Below are 25,462 nucleotides of genomic sequence, written 5' to 3'. Positions count from 1 at the left end.
AAATGCATGCTGAGTGGTTAAAAAAAAAAAAAAGTTCTGTGGTGACATTTTGAGTGCACTGTATAGATCTCCCTTCAAGGAAGGATTTGTTGCCCCAGCTATGGGAGTGTCGCTTATAGACAGTTCACATGACCTGCCACAGCTGTAGAGAGCCTCTTCCTTCATCGTCACACCCTTCCAGGGACAGCCCACTTTACTGAAGTTGGGGTATAAAGGCCTGGCCATCTCAACTTAGTACTGGGACAACTCCACAGGTTGTTTTTGCTCCAGAGCTCCCTGAAGAGCTGATTGAGGCTGCTACAGAGCCTGCAGCACAGCCCAACTTTTCCCTTTTCTCCTGCTTCCCACCTCTTCCTTTATAGGTACTGATTCCAAGAGAATTTTAAGAAATTAAACATCTTGAATGCTAAACTCAGTCTCGGAGTCTCCTTCCTGAAGAACTTAACCTTTGACATTTCCACACACCAACTGGGTCTGACTTTAAAGTTTTATAGTCTTGGGAGATCCTGTTGTGGCTCAGCAGTTAACAAACTTGACTAGTATCCATGAGGATTCAATCCCTGGCCTTGCTCAGTGGGTTAAGGATCCTGAGTTGTCAAAGTTGTGGTGTAGGCCAGCAGCTGTAGCTCTGATTTGGCCCCTAGCCTGGGAATTTCCATCTGCCATGGGTGCAGCCCTAAAAAGACAAAAAAAAAAAAAAAAAATCTATATTCTTACCCCTCAAATGTAATTACACTTCATTATGACTTTGGGGGGGATTTTTGTAAAATATACATAACATAAAATTTACCACTTTAAGTGTACTGTTCTGTGGAATTAAATACAATCACAGTGTTATGCAACCTCACTATAGCTTTTTAGGAACCTTCAGAATCATGGCTCCACAGAATACTAGAACTGGAGAAGGGAAAGATCATTATATATGAAAGTACACAAGTTCATCTATCAGAACATAGCAAACACAAAAAGAAAGAGATTGACAGGACTGATGGGCAGTGAGAGAGAGAAATAAATAAAACAGGCATGTCTGCCTCTATCGCATGTGAGTAAGAGCTATCAATCTGCTGCTCCCACAGGGACTCCAGTTCCCTCCCACTTCTCCCAGGCAGGCATCTCTCCATGCTAAGGATGAATGTGGATTTGGATTTAAGATTCATCTTTTGTTATAACATGGCACCAAACACAAACCTACTACTTCCACTGGTCTCAATAAAACAAAAAACAGGAGTTCCCATCGTGGCTCAGCAGAACGGAATCTGACTAGCATCCATGAGGACACAGGTTTGATCTCTGGCCTTGCTCAGTGGGTTAAGGATCCAGCACTGCCATAAGCTGCAGCTCGGATCCTGCATTGCTGTGGCTGTGGCATGGACCAGGAGCTACAGCTCTGATCTGACCCCTATCCTGGGAACCTCCATGTGCCTCAGGTGTGGCCCTAAAAAGATAAAAACAAAACAAACAAAAAAACAGTGATCTACCCTAATACTAGACCCCCCCCAAAAAAAATTGTCAGGGTGGGACTTAATAAAAGATGGGGTGTCAGAGACAGCTTGAGACCTTCCTAGGGGATTTTCAAGGGTAATGTTGACTGTATCCAATTTGAATCTTATATGCTGACCTTAGAAACTCACCTAGGTGAGATACAGGCTGTTCTATATTAGCCTGCATTGTGTTACTACAGTATTAACTCATTCCACAAATTACAATACTGCATTTTTTTTTCTTTTCACAGCTGCACCTGTGGCATATGGAAGTTCCCAGGCCATGGGTCAAATTGGAGCTGAAGCTGAGATCTATGCCATGTCCACAGCAACTCCAGATCCTTAACCCACTAAGCGAAGCCAGGGATTGAACCCACATTCTCGCAGAGACTACACTGGGTCCTTAACCCACTGAGCCACAATGGGAATTCCAATACTGCAAAATTGTTTAAAAAAATTTAAGGTGAATGTAAGTACAGGTTGAAAATTAACTAAAACAAATTCTTATTAGAGTACTTGTGGCTTTCCCTGTTTAAGACTCTGTAGCAAGTAGCAGCGCTGTCTGACAGAAATAAAATGTTAGCCCCCTAAGTAATTAAATTTTCTACTTAGTCACATTAAATTTTTTTTTAAATTTTATGGCTGTACCCATGGCATATGGAAGTTCCTGGGCCAGGAACTGAATCTGAACCACAGCTGCGACCTACAACTGAATCTCACTATGTCAGGCAGGAAGTTAAACCTGCACCTCTACAGCGAGTCAAGCTGCCACAATCACTTAACCCATAGCACCAAGGTGGGAGCTCCTTAAAAAAGCAAAAAGAGGAAAAAAAAGTAAGAAACAGGTAAAATGAATAATACAATCCATCTAACCCAACCCAAAATACTGTCATTTCAACATGTAGTCGGTGTAACAATGATTAATGATATATTTTACTTCCTCATACTTTGTATCTTGCACTTACAATATATCTCAACTTGAACTGACCATATTTCAAGTGTTCAGGGGCCACATGTGGCTAGTATTTTCCTTAATGGACAATGCAGGTCTCAAACATATTCTCTGATAACAGAGCAGTCTCTCACTTCTCTGGAAAGTTTAGATTAATTAGGTAACATTTGTGGGAAAGATGTGGAAATATATGTGGCTCTGTATCAAAACTTTACCTGCCAGAACTGAGGAAGACTTCCAGACATCCTAGATTAAAAAGCAGGCAACAGTCTGACTGTTGGCAGAGTGAAAACTCAAACCCAACTCTATAATGCACCCTTAGCAGAGAGAGGCAACATCTCCCAGGGCAGAGTATGAATCAATAGTTTCCAATTCCCCAACAAGCAGTGAATCATTAAATTTTCTCAAGGATAATTCATGCTGCATTCCAATCGAGTCTGTAAATTATAGACAAGAAGTCTATTCTTCAAGCCTCACTGCCTTCCATCCCTGAGGAGAAAACAGTAACAGCTAATAGAGAAGGCATGAAAAAAATCACCCAAGTATTGAACTACTGATTTAATTTAAAACAGCAAACTCTACTTTTTACAACATAAACGAATGGAAGGAAGAGCTCACTTTTCACTGCTTTGAAACAAAATTGAAATATACAACTGAAAACAGCTTTGAGGAAAATGAGACAGATTTTAAAAGCTTTTACTCTATTCTACTAATTCTATGCCTACAAAGTACCAGAAAGAAAGGACCAATTTATTTATATACCCTTAGGCAGGCAACATAAACACATACACACACACACACAATTTGGCATTTGATGCTGAAATCTTGAACTAAAAATTCAACATAAAAACTCTTCCAAGAGTTCCCATTGTGGCGCAGCACAAACAAATCCAAGTAGTCACGATGAGGTTGCAGCTTTGGTCCCTGGCCTCACTGAGTGGGTTAAGGATCCAGTGTTGCCATGAGCTGTGGTGTAGGTCAAAGATGCAGCTCAGATACTACGTTGCAGCTAAAGCTCTGATTTGACCCCTAGCCTGGGAACCTCCATATGCCACAGGTGCGGCCCTAAAAAACAAACAAACAAACAAACAAACACAAAACTCTTCCACAATTTGTGAAAGCTACAGGGTTTTAGCAGCAAACTGTGAAGAAGCTGGCTTGTTTGAAACACGTTCAAATCCATGTCACATAGAACTCCATGGGAAATCCTGCTGCAGATAAACTCAAAGTCAAAAAATTACAAATTACATAAATCTCTAAGAGGACAATTAAAAGAGAGAGAAGCAGAAACAATAAATAGGAAAAAATGTCCCCCTCAAACTCAAGATAATCAATCTAGAGAGATTTTAAAATGTTTCTTTCAAATTTCTAAGGAATTTTCTTATGGAAAAATAGGACACTATATAAAAATAGCAATATGATAAAATAACATTAGAAATTTCAGAAATAAAAATATAATCATTATAAAAAATATGTAATGGACAGATTACACAGAATATTAGACATCATTAAAGATAAATTAATGGATTGGAGGCTGGATGGAAAGAAATAACACAAAATGTAGCAAAATTTTTTTTAAAACAAATCAAAAACTTAAGTCAGAGGCATAGAGGATAAAATGAGAAGATCTCACACACATTCAATAAAAGTTATAAAGAAAATTGGAGGAGGGGAAGATACTATTTGGAGAAATATGGGTGAAGTTTTAAGGATTTTTTTTTTTTTTGGTCTTTTTGTCTCTCTTTTTAGGGCCGCACCCATGGCATATGGAGGTTCCCAGGCTAGGGGTCCAATCAGAGCTGTAGCCGCCGGCCTATGCCAGAGCCACAGCAATGCACAGAGCTTCATCTTCGACCTACACCACAGCTCATGGCAACGCTGGATCCTTAACCCACTGAGCGAGGCTAGGGATCGAACCTGCAACCTCATGGTTCCTAATCAGATTTGTTTCTGCTGCGCCATGATGGGAACTCCAATTATTATTATTATTTTTTTAATTGGAGAGGCCCACCAGACAAGCAGGAAAAATAACACACTTTGCCTAGGCACAGTGGAGTGAAACTGTGGAATATCACAGTCAGTGGGAAAAAAATCTTAAAACTGCCAGAGAGATGATAAAGCTTATTATCTTCAAACTCATGGCTATGTATTAGATTCACAGCAGACTTCTCCTGAGCAAAAATAGGTGTCCAAAGATGGGAATATTATTTCCAAAGTGCTGAGGAACAATGACCTAGAATATCAGACTTCTCTACACTCTCACTCAGGACATTTCCAGATGTACAATTCTGAAAATTCACTTTTTACACTATTAAAAGACTATACTCAGGAAGAAAGAAACTGAACTAGAAGAAAGAAACTGAATGAGGGAGGGAGAGGGTGCCCAAAGCAATTGTGAGAAAAGGGACTGGTAAATAACAGTAAACCTGCAAAGAGCTTAGAGAAAATAGCTCGCTGACAGCCCAGTAGGAATTAAAATAAAAAGAAAAGAGGCAAATATTCAGACAGATGCACACAGTTATAAAATCACTCCATGGTGCAGACGAAGCTCGGATCTGGTGTTGCTGTGGCTGGGGTGTAGACACGCAGCAATAGCTCTGATTTGACCCCTAGCCTGGGAACTTCCATATGCCACAGGTGCAGCCCTAAAAAGCTAAATAAATAATTTTAAATCACTCCATGGTACCAAAGTTTATAAATACATAGACAAATGAGAAGATATGTTTCATTAATTGCTCATTTGAACAAAACTATTTTCTATAAAATTGGTTTTTAGCATGTCTTTAGCCAAATCACTAGGGATTCCTTATCTCCATCTTTATCGTCGAAGACCTTTACTTGTAAAGGAAAAAAGCAATCAACAGTCTCATTTCAAAAGCTTAATTTTTTTTTCTCTGTGTGTACAGTGGTTTCATGTGGGATCTGTTTCCAGATCAGGGATTGAACCCAGGCTACAGTGGTGAAATTGCCAAATCCTAATCACTAGATCACCAGAGAACTCCTCCAAAAGCCTAAACTTTAAACATCACTCTGGGTGTTGCATAAAGCACTTTATTTAGCTATAATCCCTACATTTTAGCAAAAAGAAGAAGAAGGCCTTTCCACTCCCACGACAGATTTGGCTCTTATCTTAATTCCATCTAATACACAGAGCAAATATCAGACCAGATGTCCGGACTAATAATCTCAATAATAGCATCTGGCTTTGAAAGTCTTTATTAGTGATATCCTTCTTAGGATATCAAGATAGGAATGCTTTTCCTGGGACCATTTTCTCCTATGGAATGTGGCATTCCCTATTTCCCAAGAACAGTAGAGATTTTTTTCTAACCAAAAATCAAGAAGATATAGTTTCAAAAACATCTACACTTTCCAACCTGAAACAGAAATTAAAATATGTTAACTGATGATTTTAACTACGTTTACCTTTGGGATTACTATCACAAAGGCCTTCATTTTTAGAAGAGGGATATCTTTGTGCAAACATCAGTCCGCTTCTGTGTGTCTGTTTCTGTGTGTAAAATCCTAGGAATTGTGTTTGCATTTTTAAAAATACACATCTATCCCTGTGCCTTTCTTTCTTTGTACAGCTCCATGCCTCTATCTTACAACAAGCCAGGCTTTCTCTCTTGGATCCTCTGTCTGCCTTTCCCTTTCTTGATCCATTTCTGTCTCTTTCTCCTCTCATTTTCTTCCCTTACCTTCCCTCTGTTTCTTACCCCTGGCTTTCCAATATTGAAAAATATTTTTAAATAATTTGAGACATGATATACAGGATAGAGCATAGGCTTCAAGTCAGACAGACAGGGATTCAAATCCTAGTTCTCACTTCCAAGGACTATGGATCTTAAGCAAATTATTATTATTATTGTTATTATTATTATTATTATTATTTTGCTTTTGGGGGGGCCACACCCACAGTATATGGAGGTTCCCAGGCTAAAGGTCTAACTGGAGCTACAGCTACACCACAGCCACAGCAACTCAGGATCTGAGCCACGTCTGCAACCTACACCACAGCTCACAACAAGGCTGGATCCTTAACCCACTGAGCAAGGCCAGGGATTGAACCCACAATCTCATGGTTCCTAGTTGGATTTGTTTCCAGTGCTCCATGACGGGAACTCCTTAAGAAAATTATTATTATTCCTTCTAAACTTTACTTTCCTTAACTGTGAAGTAGTAAAATGAGGTCTACCCCAGAGTTGTCAGGATTGCCTGAGATAAAGTATGTGAAAGAGCCAGCAGAGAATAAGTATCCATGAAATAGTGGTTCCCCTTCTCATGCAAATCAAATCAAGTTTTATGATCTTAAGATCTTTGTTCTTAATTCTGAAAGCAAATAAATGAAATGTTTTCAATTTCTCTCCAGAAACTGCTTTATCCTTGGCAGACCTGGACTTATTTTCTTCTGTTAATATTTAGAGGTGTTTGGGGATCGGAGACCATTTTCTACCCATCAGTGTTTCTCACATTGTGTTCCACAGAACATTCATACCCTATTAGACATTAATAGAGGTCAAATCAGTTTGCATATGATCTCTTCATCTTAGAGATTCAAGGTTCACACTAGCCTATTAAAGGCAACTCTCCAAGCAGTTTCCATGAACAACTTAAACTCAGTGTTTTCCATCATTAGTTGACCATGTTCATTTTTCATGTAACACCTAATTAACATCCTACACAACATCCAATCAACCCCTTTTAGAAAATGCTAATTTACAGAGATGGATGGACTTTTTATATACTCCAAGCAATTTTCCATAAATATAACTTCTTTCAACAGAGATATAAGAACTAACTAGCATCCAATTAAAGTCATATTCTTTGGCAAGGGCCTAAATAACTTTAATTTGGTGTTTTGGATTATCTCGCTTGGGATAGTTTCACTGTTTTTTTTTTTTTTTAATGTGGCTATCAAAGGACACTAGCCAAATGCATCCACAAAATTCTAATCACAAAGACAAATCACACATGCTTTCATTTCGTTTTTCTTTTTATCCTTTTGTCTTTTTAGGGCAACATCCACCACATATGGAGATTTCCAGGCTAGGGGTTGAGGCTGCGCCACAGTCACAACCACCGCAACACAGGATCCGAGCTGCATCTTCGACTACACCACAGCTCATGGCAACACTGGATCCTTAACCCACTGAGTGAGGCCAGGCATTGAATCTGTGTCCTCATGGATACTAGTCAGATTCGTTTCCACTGAGCCACGACGAGAACTCCCACACCTGCTTTCTTGAAACCTCGGGGAGATGAGAGGCTATTCTAGAGGCTTGCTGTGAGGACCCAATGAGATTAACCACGTGGAAGTGCCGTGTATACCAGCACAGCTTGGACTGGTTTAAAAATAATGCCCTTGGGATACTGTCGATTGTTGGGCTGGAAGGAGGGAAGGACAGTTAATGGTTCTAAACAGAAATAGCCATAGTTGCCCCATTGGGCAGGAGGAGCTAATTGAGCTCAGATCCAACCAGGGTATGATTTTAACTTCCAAAGGAATTTTAAGTATACACACACCCCTCAGATTAGATGACCCAGGTCTGGAGATATGGGCAAGATGCAGGAAGAAAAGAAAACACATCACTACCTACCTCATAGGGTTGTCATGAGGACACAGAAAACATACAATGAATGTTAGGTATTTTTAGAAAGAAGTAAATATTATACTGTTTGAGAAAGATGTCTCTAGGTATATAATGACAGGCACAAATGTCCATTTACAGAGTTAAAAGCAAGCAACATTACCCTCAAAACTACCAGAAAGAAAACAGAGAAAAGTAGAAAAGTCTACTGAAAAGTAGAAAAATAAAGATATGCCAAAGAAGCATAAAAATCGAAACCAGGAGTTCCCGTCATGGCTCAGTGGTTAACGAATCCGACTAGGAACCATGAGGATGCAGGTTCAATCCCTAGCCTCGCTCTGTAGCTTAAGGATCCGGCATTGCCGTGAGCTGTGGTGTAGGCTGCAGACGCGGCTCGGATCCCGCGTTGCTGTGGCTCTGGTGTAGGCCGGTGGCTACAGCCCCAGTCTGGGAACCTCCATATGCCGCAGGTGCGGCCCTAGAAAAGACAAAAAAAAAAAAAAAAAAAAAAATCGAAACCAAAAATAAGATTATAGAACTAAAACTATGCATAATAATTAAAATAATAAGTGTGAATGAGGTTAACTTATTGAAGGAAAAATACTCAAATTGATCAAACTCGGTCGACAAAACCATATCTAAAACCAGCAATGGATAAAACCCAGTGTTGGTGATGGTGGGGAAAAGATGTTTTTATTTTTATTTTTATTTATTTTTTTTTTGTTTTACAAACCCTTGTGTCGAGAGCTGACTTTCAATAGATCGTAGCGAGGGAGCTGCTCTGCTATGTAGGAAACCCCGACCCAGAAGCAGGTCGTCTGCGAACGGTTTAGCACCAGGTTCCCCACGAATGTGCGGTGCGTGACGGGCGGCCGAGGGGGCGGCCTTGCTTTCCCGCCGCGCCCCGTTTCCCAGGTCAAAAGGCTCTCCGCACCGGACCCCGGTCCGGACGCGCGGCGAGACACGCCGCACGCGGGGAAAAGATGCTTTTAAATTCAGTGTTGGTGGGAAAATAAATTGGCATAACATTTCTGGAAGGAAGTTAGCCTAACTGTGTCAAAATGTGAAATGTACACACCATTGTATGGAGCTAGTCCACTTCTACAAATTAGCCTGAGGAGAAAATTGTACAAAAGCTAAAAGCTGAACACAGAATGTTTATCACTGTGTAGTATATGATATCAAAAAATGCGAACCACCTAACTGCCCAACAATAAGAGGCTGGGTGAGTAAATCATGGCTCGTAAATATTCTGAATGGCAGGCGAGCAGTAGCAATCACAGTGTTAGTCTATAGTTATTGACCTGGAAAGCTATCCATTGCATGTTCCGAGTGAAAACAGTAGTTACAGAATAACTTGTAAATCATGATCCCATGTATGTGAAACTGTATATATACCTCTAAGTGTATACACAGAATAGAGACACATTTAAATATGCTCACCAAAACTGTTATGGTGCTATTCTGGTTGGTGAGATTTGGGTGGGTGATTCTTATGTCCTGCTTTGTACTTTATCTTGGGTAAAAAACACTGGTCATAAAAAACCCATTTTTGTGTATTTGTCTACAAGACTATAAACCTTGATGGCTGCTAGGTCAGCCTCACAAGGTCCCGGGGGCCCTATATTCTTCATTCCTATCATTCTCCCAAGGATAAGGGGAAAACAAAGGGCTGCTATCAGGAAAACCAGGGCCAGAAAGGCTTCCTGCCTGGAGAGACCGACAGGGATGAGTCATGCAGACCCTGCCACCATGTCACCTTTAAGACATATTGAAACCAGAGTTGGAGAGTTACTATATGCACTTTCTTCTCTTTTTCTTTGTGTGTTTGTTTATAAACATTTCTTAGCTTCTCTGGTGTTTATGATAGGGCAAGTAAGAGATTTTTCCCAAGTTAGAAGTCTACAGGGACTAATTTCTGGGACTTCCTGAGGCTATGCTATGCTTTGGGCAGCTACCTGGGGTGGCTGTCTAGTAGCTGAGGGTTCTTGTGACAGTGGCTCTGTCTGCAGTAGGGCGGCAGGGGGAGAGTCTTAATGTTTTTATTCAGTATTTGACTCTTAAAAAAAAAAAAAAAAAAAGCGCATCTGTTACTTTTGTAAAAACAACCAACCAAAGGACACAGTGGTCAATGGTGTCAGAGTATGATAAGGACTGAGATGGGTTCATGGGATGTAGCAACAACAGGGAGGTTAGTGAGTGACCTGGCCAAGAAAGGTATCTGTGCAGCAAGGGGGCGGGGTGGCTTTGAGGGAGAGGAGGAAGTGAGGATGTGGAGAGAGTGAATATGAGCAACTATTTCTGGAAGTGTGGCCATGAACTAACTAGGGGGCAGGAGAGGGAGCCATGAGTGACTGAAGGGAGGAATGAGGAGGAGGCAGGAAGAAGTATTGACTTTTTTGTTTTGCTTTTGTTCATTTTTAAGATTGAAAGGGGGCTTGTAGATAAGAAGTGGATGATTTAGCAGAAAAAGGGACCTGAAACTGAAAAGAGAATGTTGTAACTGTGGGCAAGAAGGAAAAGCCACATAGAGGTCAAATGGAGAGCTGCCTCTTCAATGATAACAGAGATTGAAATAAAGATGGCCCTGCAGGGGCCAGTATTGTTACTCAGAAGAGGAAGGCACACTTTCTTTTTTTTTAGTCTTTTAGGGCCACACCTGTGCCATATGGAGGTTCCCAGGCTAGGGGTCAAATTGAAGCTACAGCTGCCAGCCTATGCCACAGCCACAGCAACACCAGATCTAAGCCACATCTGCAACCTACACCACAGCTCACGGCAACACCGGATACTTAATCCACTGAACGAGGCCAGGAATTGAACCTGTGGCCTCATGGATGCTAGTCAGGTTCATTTCTGCTGAGCCATGACGGGAACTCCAGGTCTCACTTTGTTACCAGTTAGTTTTGAACTGGGAGCACACACCCTTTTAGACTCTGAGATGGAAAAGCCATCTCTGATCTTGACTGTAGTGGTTTCATAGGCATATACACACATTAAAATTCATTAAACTGTACACTTTAAATAGTGCACTTTATCATACATCAATTTTACCTCAATCAAGCTGTAGAGAAATTTTTTTTTTCTTTTTCTTTTTACAGCTGGATGGACCTGTGGCATATGGAAGTTTCCAGGATGGGGGTCGAATCATGCACAGCCATGGCAACACCAGATCTGACCTGCACCACAGCACTGGATTCTTAGCCCACTGGCAAAGCCAGGGATCAAACTCACATCCCCACAGACACTACATCAGGTCTTAACCCTCGAAGTCACAACAAGAACTTGAGAATTTTTTTTTTTTTTTGTATTTTTTTTTAGGGCCACACTCACAGCATATGGAGGTTCCCAGGCTAGGGGTCAAATCGGAGCTGTGGCTGCCGACCTACACCACAGCCACAGCAACTCGGGAACCAAGCTGCATCTTCGACCTACACCACAGCTCACGGCAAGGCCACATACTCAACCCACTGAGCAAGACCAGGGATCGAACCTGAATCCTCATGGATGCTAGGGAACTCTGAGAATTTTTTTGTTTGTTTTAAACTGGCATGCCTCAATCAACAGGGGGCGTGGTTGTGCACAAGATGGGAAATGGTTTTACTGAGTTTTAGTTCTATGGTTCTGCTTTTCCTGAACTTTTCTTAGATGACTGAGCTCCTATTTACAGGCATTAAAATAAAGCAGTTATATAATTACAGGCATGACAGTATAGGCAAATGGCTGTGCAAAGGTCAGATTAAAATCTGGAGCCACTGAAATATTCTGAGTGTCTGAGTAGCAGGTATTTACAGACTCAGCTGGAAAAAGGATGAGAAAGCAGGACAAAAACATTTCTTCTTAGTCAAGGGGCGGGGGCCTTGTATGGGATTCTCTGGTGACAGAGATTACAATTGTTGCTTTCTAGAGAACAGAATTTTGTTACCTGCTTCTGTGAATAGGTCAACACCAGGACAAATGTCACATGATCACTGAATGTTTTCCGGCAATTAGTGTCTTTTCTCTGGGTCTCTGTTTCCTCACCTGCAAACTGAATCCAGAGTTTTTGCCTTGCCTGCTTCTCAGCATAAAAGTGGAAGATTCCAATGAAAACACTGAAAAAGGAAAAGGAGCTATGAATGTGAGAGCCTAACACAACTGCAACAATTTGGCAACACAGGTGTTAATCCACACCCTGGTTTGTGAAAAGGTTACACATCCCCAGCTGCCTTCTGCCTCTCCCAGACAGCATGTTGCCAATTTTGTTGACTGCATACACTGGTAAATGACTCCTTCCTCCCACCCAAGGCCCCATTCCCCTTACATATCCCAGTACTACCATAAGGTAGACATTATTAGCCCTATCTCACAGCCATGTAAAAAGAGGTACAGAGAGGTTAGGTGTCTTTCCTTGGGTTACAAGCTAATAACATAGGAGAGCTGGTTTATTTGTTATTTTTTGGCTGCACTTGTGGCATGTGGAAGTTCCTGGGCCAGGGATCGAACACGCTACCCAAGCTGCTACAGCGACAACACCAGATTCCTAACACACTCAGCCACTAGGGAACTCTGAAGAGAGGTAGGTTTTGAACCCAGGACTCAAACACCAATGTCTGGCCTCCTACTTTTTCTCTACTATCATTTAAAACACTAGTATCTCCAGGTCACTAGTCATTGGTCATATGTGACTATTTTTATTTATTTATTTATTTATTTATTTATTTATTTATTTATTTATTTATTTATTTATTGTCTTTTTAGGGCTGCACCGGTGGTATATGGAAGTTCCCAGGCTAGGGGTCCAACTGGCTCTGTAGCTGCCAGCCTAGGCCACAGCCATGCTAGATCCGAGCCACGTCTGCAAGCTATGCTACAGTTCACCGCAACGCCAGATCCTTAACCCACTGAGCAAGGCCAGGGATCGTGCGTCCTCATGGCTACAAGTCACGTTTGTTCCTGCTGAGCCACAACGGAATTCCCCATATGGGACTATTTAAATCAATTAAAATTAAATTCAACAATATCAAGTGCTCAATTGCCATGTGTCGCTACCACATTGGACAGCACTGGTGTAGAACACTTCCATCATCACAGAAAGTTCTAATGGAGAGGGCTACTAGCACATTACAGTCGTGTATTAGGAAGATACAGTTTGACACATGAAATACTTACCTTTGCCTGATTCTGCCCCTCTTTTATCTTTATTGTCTAATTCTGAACAGTCTCTCTAGTTCCCCTTCAGTCTTCTGCCAAAATACCCAGAGGGCATGCCTGGGGCTGGCCTGCTGGCTCTGCAAGGCACCCAGCACCCAGGGCAACACCGGGATTGTGATGACAAAGACGGATGCTGACACGTTGTCCAAGCCCAGGAGACAGCAGCTCTGAAGCAATCTGCAGTGACAGCACCAGGGTGGGAAGTGAACAGCCTGTTTCTGCAAATCTGCTGTATTTTTGCCAGATCTGTCAGAAGTAGACAGAAGCACAAAGGATAAAGGGAGAAAGTCAGAAGTGAGGGAGAGAGAGCAGTGGGCTAAAGAGACCAAAAACTGGGTAATCAAATGGTCTTCTAGTTACTCCAGGCACAAAAGTTAATCCTCCAAAACCATGAAGGAGAGAGACTTCAGGTGCCATTCCTACAGAGGGAGGAATTTTTCAGGCAGTCACTCTCTTAAAACACCCACCAAACATGAATTTATACAATTATTCAATCCTGGATCAACTTATGTGTTAAAACTGCATTCTCCTGATGATTAAGACTCTAGAATAAGTTGCTGTGGCTGTGGCATAGGCCGGCAGCTGTAGCTCCGATTAGACCCCTAGCCTGGGAACCTCCATGTGCCGCAGGTGTGGCCCTAGAAAAGAAAAAAAAAACCAAAAATAAAAAATAACACTCTAGAATAAGTCTTGGAATAAGATGTTGCTTTTAAAAAGAAAGAAGGAAAGAAAGAAAAGATAAAGGTCAGGGGTGACCTTTCTCCTCAGCTGTTGCTGTCAATACCTACCCCCCTGTCCTCAGGCTGTACTGGATATTGAGAAGCCCCAATTTTGGTACTCACCTTTCCCCAGTAGTTCTTTATACCCATGGGAGAGCTATTTGAGGACTAGTAAAGCTTTCAGCACTGTTTCTGACATCAAACTATCTAAGCTGCAAACTGTCCACCCTATGTAAATGTAACAAGTTTTACCTGCATTGCTTTTTCTGGCCATGTTTCTCCAGCTCTTTGTGTAATTTGGGAAGTAGCATCTTCAGAACATTATAAAACACCCCTTACGTAATTTGGAGGTGCTCTTTTGCAAGGCCCAGCCTCACTCGTGTATTATTTTAAAATACTACCTCTGGATGCCTGGTCTTTAATTTGAAAGTTTTATAGCTGTTTCAGCACTTCCTTCCCAGAGAGAGCCTGTGGCCTTGCTCCAAACAACACTACATGTCTTCCTCTAAGATCTGGGTTTGTTTTGCTTTCCTACAACTGAGCTGTCACTTTCTGAAGTGCTGGAGTCAAAGCCCACTGGGAGCAAAACAGGAATGGGCCTCTGCAGCACCATGCACAGAGCCAAGGAGCTTGGAAACCACTTGGAGGAGCAGCTGGGTGAAAAGGGGCCAGCTTCCCTGGGATTCCAGGTCCCACCCTACTGGGACACAAATGACACTGGAAACCTGTGTGTATAGTTTCTCAAGGGCTTGGCACTTAGCTCTGTTGTCCCAGTGACTCACATGATAATTTTCCAGGCCTTCAAACTAGGTCAACAAGCTTTGTTTGTCCACAGAGCTCCCCTGGGAGGCCACTTGGAGAAAAGCAGGCTGAATGGGGATATTTGGCCAGGTGATTCTTTTTGCTGGCTTTTAGCCTGAAGAAATATTACTGGTATTCAGGCCAAGAGTTTAGAGAATTAAAAGCTGCCAAGCATCTGTACTGGATGGGCATACACCAGACTTATTAGTTAAGGGTTAACTATACTGCTAATGGTGATACTCACCCTTCAAAAACCAGATAACCTGGGAAGGTCCTAAATCAAAAGGTCCATGTCTGATAGATAAGACACCAGGCTTGTGCTACGAATCACAGAAGCTTCCATTAACTCTGTGAGACCTGATCAATTCATTTATTAAGCAATGGAGGCATCTTGGGGCAGTATTTCTCAAATTTGAGAAGTCATGGGCCCAAGAACATATCTGAAGAGTTACCTGAAATTTTTCTTTTTTCATGGCTGCACCCACAGCATATGAAATTCCTGGGCTAGGGATTGAATCCAAACCGTAGCTGCCACCTACACCACAGCTGCAGCAATGACAGATCCTTAATCTGAGCCAGGCAGGGGATCGAACCCACACCATTACAGAGACAACTTGGATCCTTAAGCCACTGTGTCGTAGTGGGAACTCTCAGACCTGAATTTTTATAACTCAGAACTAGAATGTCTCATAGGAACATTACTCACGATGGTCAGAAAGTGGAAGTAAACCAAATGTCCATCAAGTGAAGAATGAATAAACAATGGGATACGAATACAACTATATGTGATATAACAGATGTGATAAATTCATTTGAGTAATAATAAAAAAATAAATAAAACATAAAAAAACAAAAAAACAAAAACAAAACAAACAAAAAAAACCAATGGGATACGACAGGAAAATATTCAGCCATAAAACAAAAATGAAGGGCTGATACATGCTACAACATGGATGAACCTCAAAAACATGTGGTGATGATTGTGAGTCATCAACCTTGTGAATTTACTAAAAACTACTGAATTGTATACTTTAAAAGGATGGAATTTTTTTTTTCTTTTTAGAGCCATACCCAAGGCATATGAAAGTTCCCAGGCTAGGGGTCAAATCCATGCTGTAGCCACTGGCCTATGCCACAGCAACAACAATGCCAGATCCAAGACGCATCTGCAACCTACACCACAGCTCACAGCAATGCTGGATCCTTAATCCAGTGAGTGAGGCCAGGGATGGAAACTGCATCCTCATGGGTGCTAGTCAGATTGGTTTCTGATGAACCACGACAGGAACTCCCAAAAGGATGGATTTTATGGTTGTGGGAATTATATCTCTCTCAATTTTTAAAAAAGTTACATAGTATTATTTTAGTTGATTACCAGGTACCAAGATAAATATTCTGTGTGGGATAGTAAATCCTTGCGTTCAGATCCACTTATGAAGTGGCTGGCTAGGTGATTTAGAAGGCATTTATATTAACTTTAAAAGATCACAGCACAGATATCTAAAATTTTAAATATTCATAGAGAACTTCTAGACCCCAAGAACTCATGAGTAGAACTCCCGAAGGTCCACAAACCCCGGTTTGAGAAACAATGACCCAGATGATCTCCCAGGAATTTTTACACTTTTATATACTATGTGATAAAGATTTTTTTTTTTTCTTGGCTTTGCTGGTGGCATGTAGAAGTCCTTGGGCCAGGGATCGAACCTTAACCACAGCAGTGACAATGTTGGGTCCTTAACCCTCTAGGCCATCAAGAAACTCTCAAATATTTTTAATAAGTTGCTTTCGAAAGGCAAAGCCCAGCCAGGGACACCTTAGGATTTACAAGTCCCTTAGCTAAGTCTTGGTAACATAAGTAAATTACTCCATCTAGGCTAGCTGATTAAACATGTGATCTATAAAGTTGGAAATGCACAAACCCCACTATAAGATGAAAAAGGACTCTGATACCAGTTAACCTAACATGGAAAATCCTCTGGGGAAGGTCTCCCGATGGGGCCTCACATCGGTCATGGATTGACCACCTCTGACTTAAACATTATGAGCTTCCAAAAATGTCTGCAGCAACAGAATAAAGATGGATGCTACTAATGCAAGTCAGAGGAGAAAGCCAATGGGCTTTCATAAACTGTGAGCAAGGGGGCTTTCCCACATGGTCAGTTTGGGCAAGGGCAAAAGTCAAGGGGTTCAGGCTGTGGTTCACAGCTAGCTTGTCTACGTATTTAGCTGGAGGGCAACTATCTCTACTCTCTGAGCTTTTGTTTTACACACACACACACACACACACACACACACACACACGCAAAAATTATCCCACCTCTTGAATTGAGCTCATCAAACTTTGCTCAGCCTCTGATTTTGATATATTAGATACCGAGCTAGCACTGGGAGGAAACTAGGGTGGCTTATACCCTCAGGGAGCCCACAGTCTGGTGGGGGAGACTACTGTACTATTATGGAAAGAAACTTTGTGTTTAAAGGACTCTGAAAATGATCAAGCGCTGTAAAATATATGGTAATAATGTAGCTTGATAATCCAATATGAGTCAATAGTTGGTCTGAATCCTGGCTCCGGGTATTTCTCTAGTAAGAATACTTTGTAGAATTAAGCATTGAGGCATTTATTGAATATCATTTACCTGAGTATTGATTGAACTCACCGTTTTCCATAAAGACGTTTTCATGTTGTGCCCACTAGGTGTCTCAGTATTTTGCAAGAAAGTAGAAAAGCACAATGTTTCCTCCACCTGTGTTTTGAATCAACCATAGTATAAACATCACTTGGCTAAAATGTCAACTACTTTCTAGCAACCATTGTATAAAAGGCCTGTAAGTGTAGTTGTCTCTCATTTGAGAAGGGAAGAGGATGTCTCTGTGGATTTTTTCTCCTCAAAATCCATGTGCCTGCAAATTGCTCTCCACCAAGTGAATACTAAGACCTGACAGGCAGTAGCACTGCATCCCCACTACCTTCCTGGGTTAGTGTTAAAGCTGTTGTCTGCATACGAGCTGATATCCCAAACTTCACCCTACTGTGTGTGCTGGCAGAATGTGTTCTTCCCTATTCACAGGTGTCAGTCAAAAGAATCGTTCTCACAATACAATCTGGGTCCCTTGCATTGTGAATTTCAGGATTGTAAATGACACGCAATTGCTTATCCCAATACTTTCACTTTTGTAGTGCATGACCTTTCTTTAGATGACCTATGGCAGAAACTTTTGCCTGTGGGGGACATCGGAGAGGAAGTTACCAGATAATAAACAGGAGACTGAATGCCTTCAAAAATCTACTGCAACTTTAAAAGCTCATCTCATCAGGCTTTTGCAAGCTACTAATGGAAATATAAATGGACAGAATCTTTCTGCAACTCAATTTGGCAACATCTATCAAGAATATATTTTAGAAGTGCGTTGTCTGTCAGGCTCCCAGAAGAAAAGGAGTTTCACCCACGATGGATCAAATAAAGAGTTTTAATGAAAGGACTAATTACAGATGGGTAGACCAGGCTAAGGGAGAAAACAAGGGATGTTGAAGCACCCAAAGAAGAACAACATCCTTAAAGATAAAGGGACAAAGGGAGGAAACAATCTTATGGAATTCAGGAAGCACAGGAATGGTTAAGGACGCACCACCATTCCTTTTGTGATCAGAGAAAGAAGTCAGTGCCAAAAAAGAGGGTCAAGGAGTTCCCGTCGTGGTGCAGTGGTTGGCGAATCCGACTAGGAACCATGAGGTTTCGGTTCGATCCCTGCCCTTGCTCAATGGGTTAACGATCTGGCGTTGCTCTGAGCTGTGGTGTAGGTCGCAGACACAGCTCGGATCCGCGTTGCTGTGGCTCCGGTGAAGGCCGGCGGCTACAGCTCTGATTGGACTCCTAGCCTGGGAATCTCCATATGCCGCAGGAGTGGCCCAAGAAATGGCAAAAAGACAAAAAGACAAAAAAAAAAAAAAAAAAAAAAAGAGGGTCGAGCTCATTGAAATGTACTCTACTTAATTTAAAATATTAAAAGCTACAACAATTGTTTAAGTAAATTAAAACCAGGGACATGAAGGGTAAACCTCAATCTGTGTCTACTTGTTATCTGGACAAGAGTAAAGAAAAATTGTCAATTTCTACATGATATCAAATATCCAGATATACTAGATGACTTTGTTTTTTTTTTTGGTTTTTTTTTTTTTTTTTTGTCTTTTTGCTATTTCTTGGGCCGCTCCGGAGGCACATGGAGGTTCCCAGGCTAGGGGTCAAATCGGAGCCAGAGCCACAGCAACGCAGGATCCGAGCCGCGTCTGCAACCTACACCACAGCTCACGGCAACGCCGGATCGTTAACCCACTGAGCAAGGGCAGGGACCAGACCCGCAACCTCATGGTTCCTAGTCGGATTCGTTAACCACTGCACCACGACGGGAACCTCCTAGATGACTTTGATTTTTGACTGCATTTTTACCTCTTCACTTGAAGGACAATCATATTAATTTAGCTTTAGTCTTATCTTGCAAACTCTAGAAAATCCAAGAAATTTCTATAACCTAAAAGTTGTTCCTCATGTTGAACTAATTATGTTCTCTTTTTAAAATTTTTAGTTTAATCTTCAGTATCATTTTAACTCTATTTTATCATTATCATGTAATACACAAATACATTCTTGTTTTAAAGATCTAAACAATACAAAGACTACAAAAAAGTCTCCCTTGGCCTCCAGCTCACACATGGTCTCTTTCCCCTAGGTAACCTGTATTTAGTTTGTCATGTAACTCTCAAGACATTTGCTTATTATCATTTACATGCATATATAGGCTATACAAATAGTTCTGTTTTCATTTTCTAAGTAAATGATGTTCTATTGCACATATTATTCTGCAACTCACTTTTTTTCTCATGTTGAAGCTCCACTTCATTCTTTAACACTTGCTACACAATTTTCCATGGTTTGGATATTCCAGTTTATCTGACCACTCCTGTTGATGGTTATTTGGGTTGCTTTTAGTTTCCTGCTACTTCAGACAATGCTATAGTGAAAAACCGTGAATGTCTCTCTATGTGTATTTATGTGAGCATTATTTTTCTAAGGAAGATAATGAAAAATGGAATTTCTGGCTTGAAATTTTTACTTGGTACTATCAAGCAGACTTCCATAAAGGTTTATCAGTTTACACTTCCAGTAAGAAAAGTCACACCTCACTAATAATCAGGAAAATGGAAATTAAAATAATGATAGGACACCATTTTTATCATTTTGGATTCACGAATTTAAAAGGATTGATAGAGGAGTTCCCGTCGTGGCGCAGTGGTTAACGAATCCGACTAGGAACCATGAGGTTGCGGGTTCGGTCCCTGCACTTGCTCAGTGGGTTAACGATCTGGCGTTGCCGTGAGCTGTGGTGTAGGTTGCAGACGCGGCTCGGATCCCGAGTTGCTGTGGCTCTGGCGTAGGCGGGAGACTACAGCTCCGATTTGACCCCTAGCCTGGGAACCTCCATATGCCGCGGGAGCGGCCCAAGAAATAGCAAAAAGACAAAAAAAAAAAAAAAAAGGATTGATAGAAGTTCTCTTTTGTTGCAGTGGGTTAAGGATCTGGTGTCACTGCAGCAGCTTCAGTTGTTGCTGTGCCACAGCTTAGATCCTTGGCCTGGGAACTCTCACATACTATGAATGGGGCCAAAAAATAAAAAATAAAATAAACAAAATAAAAGGATTGATAATGCAAAGTGTGGAGGAGGATAGAGACAAGCATCCTCACATAAAGCTTTTTTTACAATAAGCATTTACATGTTAGAGACGGTTCCTTGGAGATTTATTAAAAGTAGTTGTGCTAGACTATTGTGATAAATAAACAAAGGACATTCCAGGAGTTCCCATCTTGGCACAGTGGAAACAAATCCCACTAGAAACCATGAGGTTGCAGGTTCTATCCCTGGCCTCACTCAGTGGGTTAAGGATCTGGCGTTGCTGTGAGCTGTGGCATAGGTTACAGATGCAACTCAGATCCCACGTTGCTGTGGCTGTGGTGTAGGCTGGCAGCTGTCGCCCTGATTTGACCCCAAGCCTGAGAACCTCCACATGCCATGGGCGCAGCCCTAAAAGGCAAAAAAAAAGGACTTCCTGTTACAGGATCATTGATTTTTATACATGCTAATGGCAGCTCTGCTGTTAACATGTATTCAGCCAGAGCATTTTTACCAGGTATTACTGTTTTGTAATTATTAATTACTTAATTTATCAAGTAGATAAGAATCTCTCCACTTTAACCACATTTTGGGTTATAATTTACACAGTGCTTTCGCTTTCTCATAGGTTACTCCTATTGATTTCTGCCTCAGTGACAGCATGAAGTGCTGTTTCAGATGAGGAAATGGAGGCTCAGAGAAATTAAATGATTTTCCACAGTCACAGTTGTAAATGGAAGGGATCAGGTCTTCTGACTCCCAGTTCCATTAGCTTCTCACTTTCTCAATTGCTTTTAAAACAAAGTACAGCTGAAGTCCCTCTGGCCTCTTCCGTGACGTTCACGTCATCCAAAAGGAACCACAGGGGGCAGCCTGGTGCAGCAGAAGATATAATAGGATGGACGGGCGAGAACTGGCTTTCTGTTTCTACTCTGTGCTTCTCCCAGCTGCAGGACCTTAAGCAAGTCATTTAGCCTCATGGGGCCTCAGCTGTCCTGTTCAAAAACAGACCTGATGCTCACTTACCAGTGTTGAAAAAAGAGATGATGCCATGCAGTTCGCCTAGTTGTGAGATTTTATTTAAGCCAAACATAGGGTTCTTTTTTTTGCTCATACATTTTATGAAATAGCATTTGCTGCAATGGATTTATTCTTTGAAAATATGAATCCACAAAGGAAAAATGTAATGCTTCCTTTGATTGAAATCCAAAACCATTCCCTTATCTTTTTTCTTTTCTTTTTTTTAAAGACATCATTATTAGGTAAACCCCTTGCTGAAGGCTAGGGAAATCCCAAGGGAAAACGAGCAAATGGTTTCATGTAGCTGGCTATGTCTGAAAGGGTATTTTCTGCCTGGATCTCTTACTACTTGGCATGACTCTAATTCCACTTACACTTTTTGTTGCCTATTATTACAGATTTTTAAAGTGACTTATTTTTCCATCCTACTTCCAATAGTGTGAAAGATTTAACCCAAATTGTTCTTCATAGTTCCAACTTCCCTAAGCCTCAGATTTTAAGAGCCGGAAGGTGTCTTGAGACATCACTTGATCCTATCCTCTATCTTTAAACAGATAACATATTTTTCCATTTAACAGAGGAAGCATCCAATGCTCAGAAAGCCTGTGACTTATTCAAGGTTTCATAGCCGGCAAGTCTCCTCATACGATACTTATTTCGTTCTTCATGCAGGACAATTTACTGATGAACCTGGCTCTTCCGGAAAAATCACAATGAAAGTCAAAATGAATAAACCATATGATCACTGGTTGTTTCCATTTTATTACACATCACAAATTCTTCTATTTCTAACCATATTTTGATGCATTATTTATGAGGGCCATCTGGTCACAGGTTTGCCAAGAAAACTATAGAATTTTTAAAGTGTGCTTCGTTTTTCTAGGAAACATACTGCATAGCTCAGATTTATCCTTAACGTGCTCATCAGTGATTCATGGGATCCTCAGATTTGTTAACTGCATTCTTTTTTTTTTAATTGATGTATAACTTACATCAATTTACACAATAAACTGTACGAATCTTACATATAAGCTAAAAACATTCTTACATGTACATACAACATATAGAGAATTGCTAGCACCTCTGAACACCCCTTGTGCCCTGTACCAGTTACCACCCTCCAAGAGCAACCACTGTTTTAAATTCTATCACCAGAAATTAGTTTTGAAGTTCCAAAAAATTCTGGGTTTGAAGTTCATGGAATCCTACAATATTGACTATTTTGTGTGTGCTTTCTCTTACTCAACATTATGTCTATGAGATTGGTAACTATAATCTAAAAATGCAATTCACTTTCTGGCTCAGTTCCTCAGGGAATCTCTCAAAATTAGGTACAAAATATACCAGCTGTACACAGGTATATTTTGTACCAGCTGTACAAAATATATATATATTGGAGAACTTTTTTTTTTTGGTCTTTTTGCCTTTTCTTGAGCCGCTCCCACAGCATATGGAGGTTCCCAGGCTAGGGGTCTAATCCAAGCTGTAACCACCGGCCTATGCCAGACCACAGCAATGAGGGATCCAAGCCACACCTGCGACCCACACCACAGCTCACAGCAATGCCAGATCCTTAACCCACTGAGCAAGGCCAGGGATCAAACCCACAACCTCATGGTTCCTAGTCGGATTCTCCAACCACTGCGTAACGACGGGAACTCCTATATGCAGTGGAGAACTTTTAAAAATGACTAGACTAGAATAATCTCTATTGCTCCTGTCACTTTCTACTTCTGCATCATCAATTTCCCTCTTATTTTAAATGGCTCTGATCTATCCAAGTATTCTCTTTTCTTCTCCCACTAATGGGTAAATAACTTATACAATCTTCTTTACTTATTCATAACTAGCACTCCACAATCATTGGTCTAAAAGTTGGAAAGAGCCTCTGGCTATCATCTGACACAGACCTCACTCATTACCAAGAGAAACATCACCATTCCCTGTTTTCAGATTTAGCAAATATTAACTGATCATATATAAACTTTGACGTACTTTTCTAGGTATTATGGAGGGACTACAAAATATAGCAGGCATGAGCCCTACCCTCATGAACTTCCAGCCTACCAGAGAAGAGGTGTAGTATAGATACCTACATAAAAGATCACAATATAAGTTATAAAGTGTTAAATGATACCATTGAATTAAATGAGAAAAAATGTTGTGTGAGATCAGAGGGAAAGGTAACTTCTGGCTGAGATGGTGTCAGGAAAGCTTGGTAGGGGAGTATTTGTTTTAGGTGGATTACGAAGAAGTAGGATGACATGGCTAGGTAGGTTTAGTAAGGCAGTGATGGGGAAGGCATTTTAGATGGATGATGTAAGGACAAGAACACTGAATTGGGAAATCATACAGCATGTACAGGGAGCTGCAATGCAGTTTGACCCAAGAGCAGGGCAAGTGATGAAGAAACTGGGGCCCAAGGTGGTTATGAATTACCAAAGGCTATAGTACTATGGGGCCCTAAGAACAGGGACTGAATCCCAGGCATCTTCCTTCTTTAATGCTCTTCCCATAATTTGATCAAATCAACATTTTAGCCACTGCATGCTTTCCTTACAACTGCCCATTATATCCTGTCCATTAATTAATTGATTCAACAAAAATTTATTGAATAGCTACTTTATGCCAGACTCAAATGGACTCTGTGGTCTCCACGGCTGATTTAGTGTGTTATAATTTTTTCCAAATGAGGAGTTGAGATAATACAATATTGGGCTGAGACAGATTTCCTTTCCCTTTAGCTGCTAGAACTTTATTGAGTTATGCTTCAGAGCAAATACTATAAATAACAGAGAGAATTAAATAAACCACAAAAAAGGATCTCCGCATCATGTTTTTCTACATGATATCAATACACCGAGTCTTAGCATTGACTACACATGTATTTTTTTCCATAACTACTTAAGTAATTATGTTGAGTAAAGGCTAATACAGGAGGATCTGAAACCTATTCTTGAGCGAAAGTTTGGAAACATTCCATATAATCTAGTACACCAAGACTCACTTCCTTTTAGCTTATCAAGCACGGAAAGACATTTCCCTTTTGTACTTGTTATGTTTAACGTAACTATGGAGACACAACTTTCTATGCAACTGACACACGATTCTGGTTTAATGTACTCATTTTCTGAGAAATGTTAAAAAAAAAAAAAAGAAATTGTGGTCACTATTAAGCCTTTGAACTACTTTGGTATTTCAGTGTGAATCCAATATATGTATTGGTAAAATTCATGAGGCAATAGTTAAGTACCAGGGACTACGGATTCTTTATAACTCCATTGAACTGTTCCTAATTAAAGGTTTGGTGTCAGAATAAAAAAATATTATTTGAACAAATAAGGTTATCAGATACTTCTATAAATTTTCATGTATATAAAGTTGAGTTTTGAAAGTTCTATTTCCAGGCATATGGCAGGATAGTCATCCAGACTGCCTTTCCTACTGGAAACAGTTTAAAAGGTTGATTTTTTTTTTTTTTAATCCTAAACCTCTGAAAAGCACTGAAGCGTGACCAAGAAAGCTAAGAATTATCAACACAAGCAGAAGTGAAGTAGGAACCCAGACAGATAAATGGACAGCATTGTCCAGGTGTAGAACACCAGGAGGCACACTTTACATCCTAGTCACTGAAATGATGTCCCTGGAGTTGCTCAATCCTATGTCCTGAGATCACTTTTGCCCAGGCTTGGTAAACTTCAGCTTTGGCTTCAACAGGGGTGGGGGACGGGACAAAAGGCAAAGCCACGGACTTGGATTATCCTCTATGAAACCTCTTTCCCAATAGAGCTTGGACCCTTTAGGTGGAAATGAAAAACGCACATACCCAATCATCCTCAGATGACTGCAAGGAAAATTCCTGTGGTTCTAAACAGAACCAAGGACCAAAAAAATCCTCTTCCTGAAAAACTAACCTTGTGATAATCTACAGCCTAGAGGTCCAAGAAAAGCCATTATGGTAAGTTGATTAGGCCTTGGGTGTTTAGAAGAAACAAATGCAAATCTTCTCTGAAGGGGTGTATCTCAATACCACGC

The 25,462-nt window shown here is 40.8% G+C and overlaps 1 long non-coding RNA gene across 3 annotated transcripts in view; it reads right to left on the bottom strand.

Moving 5' to 3' along the window:
- LOC110261793 (uncharacterized) overlaps positions 1 to 25,462 on the bottom strand; it is a 59,908-nt gene that overhangs the window by 11,741 nt on the left and 22,705 nt on the right. Inside the window, exons 2-3 of one of the 3 annotated variants that reach the window (XR_014817338.1) lie at positions 13,176 to 13,394; positions 12,048 to 12,118 (exon numbers count right to left, since the gene is read on the bottom strand). This is a non-coding gene — a long non-coding RNA (uncharacterized LOC110261793). Of the gene's footprint in view, positions 1 to 11,949; positions 12,119 to 13,175; positions 13,464 to 25,462 lie in introns of those variants that run through there. The other 2 variants (XR_014817330.1, XR_002346335.2) reach the window with 2 other exon arrangements.

The sequence above is a fragment of the Sus scrofa genome, chromosome 1 (assembly GCF_054392235.1).
Source record: "Sus scrofa isolate SSC_HxYL_T2T_F1_AM1 chromosome 1, Sscrofa_HxYL_maternal_Yorkshire_Landrace_v2.0, whole genome shotgun sequence".
Lineage (NCBI taxonomy): Eukaryota > Metazoa > Chordata > Mammalia > Artiodactyla > Suidae > Sus > Sus scrofa.
Note: the sequence above shows the minus strand (reverse complement) of the source record. Positions and strands in the feature narration are given on the sequence as shown.